Raw genomic sequence first — 6,000 nt, forward strand, 5'->3', positions numbered from 1 at the left:
CCATGATATTCAAGATATTTATGTCCTTTTTTGTTCAGTCGAGAAGAAATTAAGTTTTTTTATGGAAAACATTTCAGGATTTTTCTCCATATAGTGGACTTTAGTGGACCTCAAAAGTTTACAGCTTCAAAGCAGCTTTAAAGTGCTTTAAAGGTGCAATTTGAATTATTTGCAGTAAAATGTCCAAAAACCACTAGGCCAGTGTTATATATTTTGTCATCAAACGCAACATTTATAAGACTTGATTACCTTATCCGTCAACGTGATTTCTCGTTCCCGTCTGATTGATGGCCATCAGCGGTTGAGTTAAAGACTACAAATCCCATAATTCCATGCTGCTTCAGAGCGTCATTAAACGACGCCATTTGATGTTATTGTGTTTTGCCGCCATCTAGTGGTAAAAATTCTACGTATTCCACCTTTAAACAATCCCAACTGAGGCATAAGGGTCTTATCTAGCATTTCACCAAGTTCTCGTCTTGCAAGCTGTGTGATGCGCCAGCGCGACATTACATATTACGTAATTACGATATAAGTCTGAAGAAAGAGGTGCGTTCAGACTTTGTTGTATGTGAATGATAATATTTAATGTCTTTGTGTCAGTTTATTGTTTAAAATGGTCCGCAAGTGTACGTTTCACATATGTAATGTGTGACCTTTCAATTGATTAGGTAATACGTAAGGTCACGCTAGTCACATGGCTAGTGCAAAACTTTGTCTACTTATTCAAAAAGATTTGTTACTGGGTGCTTTAGAAGAAGAGTGTTTGTTTACTTTTACTGTGCATTTTTAAAACAATTTAAAGAATTAACATATTTTTCTGTTGGTGAATTGAACCCAGAACATTGAATGCAGAAATACTTGAGAGAGAGAGAGTCTGTTTTAACAGGGTGGGCTGTAACACCTTAAACTGTAAACAGCTTTACACGGCATGTTTGTTATTTAGTGAACTCTGGTTGGAGCCAACAGTAAATCTGTCTGTGAATTACACTGGAGCTTGTAAACTTCAGTGTCGAATCCCTGCGCAGCTCGACCGGCCACCAGCCATAAACACTCTGAACAGACTCTCGCCAGCAGGTTAAGCTCGGTCCTGCCGCCCTTTTATTTATGAAGGTCTTAGAATAGATCCACTGATCTGGGATCAGGTTTCTGCTTTGTTTACAGGGCTTTAGATGAGATATAAACTCATCTAAGATCATCACTCCTAAGCTCAGATCATTTACACGCATCCAGTCTGGAAAATAAACAACGTCTGCGTGGAGATTTGCACAATAATCGTTTTGTAGCCTGACTGAGAAATGTAAAAGATCGCTTAGATGGACCGAACCTGTAAAGCAACAGTCAAATATAAACATCTTAACATTTCTTTCTAAACTGAATGATGATGAAAACATTTGTTAGTATAAGTATAGGTTGAAAATGTTATGTGTTAATGATAATCACAGATTTATGTCACTCATGTTGAGTCTGAATTAATGCAAACAACAAATGGGAGAAAGATGCAAGCTTCTTATATTGTTTGAAGGAGATCCTATATAGAGTGACCATATGTGGCATTCTTTATTGTTTATTTTTTGTCACAATCTGCCTGGTTTGGATCATCAATTTATTAGATTATTAGTTCATTCGAAAGATTGTAAATTTATTAGATTATTTATTTGTTTGATTATTAGTTTATTTGATTATTAGTTTATTTGATTATTAGTTATTGGATTATTAGAAGGATTATTAGTTTATTGGATTATTAGTTTATTAGATCATTAATTTCTTAGATTATTAGTTTATTTGAAAGATTGTAAATTTATTAAATTATTAATTTGTTTGATTATTATTGTTTGATAGAATAGATCCACTGATAGGTTTATTCGATTATTAGAAGGATTAGTTTATTACATTATAAGTTTATTACATTATTAGTTTATTTGAAAGATTGTTAGTTTATTCAAGTATTAGTTTATTCGTTTATTTGATTATTAATTTATTAGATCATTAATTTATTAAATTATTAGATCATTCGAAAGATTGTAAATTTATTAGATTATTTATTTGTTTGATTATTAGTTTATTAGATTATTTTTTTTTAGATTATTAGAATACGTAAGGTCACGCTAGTCACATGGCTAGTGCAAAACTTTGCCTACTTATCCAAAAAGATTTGTTACTGGGTTACTTAGAAGAAGAGTGTTTGTTTACTTTTACTGTGCATTTTTAAAACAATTTAAAGAATATACATATTAGAGTCTTTTTTGTTTCTTTGATTATTAGTTTATTAAATTATTCATTTATTAGATTATTAGTTTATGTGAAATATTATTAGTTTATTAGATTAATTGTTTATAAGAGTATAAGAAAGATTATTAGTTTATTGGATTATTAGTTTATTAGATCATTTATTTATTCGATTATTAGTTTATTCAAAAGATTGTAAGTTTATTAGATTATTAATTTGTTCGATTATTAGTATAGAATAGATCCACTGATAGGTTTATTCGGTTATTTAAACTATTATTACATTATAAGTTTATTACATTATTAATTTAATACATTATTAGTTTATTTTAAAGATGGTTAGTTTATTACATTATTAGTTTATTTGAAAGATTGTTAGTTTATTACATTATTAGTTTGTTCGATTATTAGTTTATTCGAGTATTAGTTTATTTGATTATTAGTTTATTTGATTATTAGTTTATTAGATTATTAGTGTATTAGAAAGATTATTAGTTTATGAAATGTTTAGATGAAATGTTGAGACAAACGTTCAGATAAATGTATAATCAGTGTTTATTTTTAGTGAATAATTATTATAGTATTAGTTTGTTGTATAATTCTGAATATGTAATGCTATCTCATGGCAATTCATGCATATTTTACGAGGTGGCTAATTCATATTAATTTGTACGACCACATTAGCACATTTTTGTACGATTTGATTTTGCCTCTGTAGGGTTTCGTTATTGTTTTTAATGATAATTGTATGTTTTTGTACGATTCATTAGCAACTCCTTAATTACATATGAATTTTCATGAGATCAGACTGAAATATTTGATTTCATTCTTGCTTAAACTACACTTTTATCTTTATCTAAACTGTGTAAGAGAAAGTTCAGTGTCTGTTCTGCAGCGATATGAAAACAACAACTGAAATACTTCAGACTGTTTTTGTTTGCAAAAGCAACAACCACCATCATTTTCTCTCTTTTTTTATAACTGCGTTTCCGGCTCGCATTGTTTCCTCTCTAATTGTAAGCCTAACTAACTCTTCAAATGAGCACAGACTCACATGTTTTCATAATCTAATTGTGGTTTTGTAGACAGTGCATTCATTTAACAGCGTGTTTGTGTTTGTAATTGATTTAATTGTGGTCATTAAGCATTGCTGATGTGCACACACACGCACGCACACACGCACGCACACACGCACGGTTTTAAATTGTTTGAATTATGCAGAAAGCCTAAAGACATTAAATTTGCAAATATCATGAAAATGTTCTTATTAATTTTGTTGCAAAATATACAGAAAAAATAAAACATTTAGCTTACGGATATTTAAATATTAAAAATAATTTAAATTTTCCTACACATTGCCAACTTTGTTAAGAATAATCATGTATATACATTAATATTTAAATATACATTTTTGCTGTTGTGCTAGTTTTGTTTTTGCATAAAGCTTTAAAAAGTGCTATATAAATAAATATCGATTTTGATGGATAGATATTTTACCAGCTATTATATGAATAAACACTCTCAGAAAAAGTTACAAGAAGATACAAAAGTTGTCATAGGGCAGTACATTTTCACTTTTGTACATATTGGTACCTTATAGGTACGTACTGGTACCTCAAAAGGTATATATATCTGTACCTAAATGATACATATTAGGACCTTTTTAAAAGAACACCAGTGACAAATTTTGTACATTTTATCTGAGAGTGCACATATACATAACCCTGTAAAACCAGGTACAAATGTGTTTCAAGACTTGCTATCTCATTGCAATTCGAATGTATTTTATGAAGTGGCTAATTTCGTATTAATTTCTACGACCACATTGCTAAATTTTTTAAAGATGTGCCTTGACCGCTTTGACCACTTGGGGTTACACTGCAAAAAATGACTTTCTTACTTAGTATTTTTGTCTTGTTTTCAGGAGAAGTATCAACAAATTTCTTAAATCAAGATGTATTTCCTTGATGAGCAAATTACACTAGTTTTTAGACAAAACATATCACATTTAAGTAAATTTGTGCCAATGGAATAAGAAATGTTTCTTGAATTTACTTAATACAAAAAAAATTCAGCAAAAATATCTTATTCCTACTGAGCCCCTAAGGTGACATTGGAGTAAAAAAAATCTAAAGTTTAGTTTCATGTGCTCATATGAAACTTTAGCATGCTCACATAAAACTTTTGCGTGCTCACGTGAAACTTTTATGTGCTCACGCGAAACCTTCATGTGCAGATTTTGTAAAAAAAGTTTAGTTTCGCGTGCCCATGTGAAACTATCGCGTGCGCACATGAAACTTTCGCTGTCACATGCGATAGTTTCACTTGCCCTTGCAAAACTAATCTTTATTTTTTTTTTCTCCATGTCCCCTTAAAGCAACACTATGTAGTTTTTTTTACCTTTAAATAATGTCACTAAAATTATTTCAGTGATTGAACAACTTTTACCTGGACAAATTGTACTGTTTCTGCAACCTGAGCAGCCTCCTAGCTGCTACAAGCACACTCTGAAAGTGGCGGTGGAGGGTAGAGCACACAGCCCCGCCCCTCCCCCTGCCTGCAGAAGAGGGTCTGATACCAGGCAATGTTGCGCTTTTCAACCACATGGGGGAGCTGTAAGTCATTTTTACATAAAAACTACATAGTGTTGCTTTAAGGGCTCCATATATTCCATCTGCAGATTTTTTTTTTACAAAAATACTAAGTAAGAAAGTCATTTTCTTGCAGTGTAGGGGTGGGGTTTTATTATGGATTTTTTTATGATAATCGTACGTTTTGCACAATTAACTTTTAATTACGAATTAGTCAACTCATAAAATGTGTACGAATTCTTTTGAGATCAGGCTGGAACCGGCTTTCAAAAAGTTGTAAACCTGATTTAAAACTTCATATTACATAGTTTGAATAAAAACATAAACAGAAATGTTTCTTACCCTATTCATGGAAATTTTCTATTATTATGTTTTTAAATGTTGGCCTGTGTTGGCCATATACTAGCTGGTATTATGTCTGGTGTCTTCTCAAAAGGGTTCTCTCAGATTTTTCTGGGTCATTTACACGACAATATTAGTCTAAGCAGAGCTTGACGCTTTCTTGGCTCCAAGGAGTCATTTATTAAAATCTGCGCATGATGAAATTCTGCAGCATATCCTTCAATGTCATTTTCACAAAAAACAATGAAGGGTTTTGATCTAGCGAGTACTCTGAAGTCTGCGGACGCCCGTCTATATTGCGTTAGAGGGAGACGTTCGGCAGGTCAGTGTGAAATGAGCATAAATCAAAGTTAAACAGGCCATTTCTCATTTCTGAATGTTACATAGACACACAACAACAGGGAGTCTGAGTCAAACTCCAGAAACAACTGACTCACTTCTTCTGTTTCTCTATATGTGAAGAAGACAGGTATATGTATTATATGTGGTTTCACAATTTGTTTTAAGCTCAATGAGTATGAAGGGGAAAAGAGTCCAGGGACAATTGTGTTATTGTTAAGAGAGACAGTGGCGACGCACCAAGCGCGCTCAGTCTGACAGTATCATCGTCATTGTCTTCGTCATATATATACGTAGATCTATTTTAACACGATGAGCGAGAGACTTCTGGTGAAGCTCAATCTGGTGTTTGGTTTACGTGTGGTGTTGACGTCAATTAAACTCGACATTTGCACTTTCTGCAAGAATAATGATCAGTGTTTGTTTGCTTGTGAGAAAGTTGCCGCCACGTTGTTGGAGTCATGAAGACGGTTGTCAGGTCATTACGATGCGGTTGGTG

This window comes from Paramisgurnus dabryanus, chromosome 3 (genome assembly GCF_030506205.2).
Source record: "Paramisgurnus dabryanus chromosome 3, PD_genome_1.1, whole genome shotgun sequence".
In the NCBI taxonomy this organism is placed as follows: Eukaryota; Metazoa; Chordata; class Actinopteri; order Cypriniformes; family Cobitidae; genus Paramisgurnus; species Paramisgurnus dabryanus.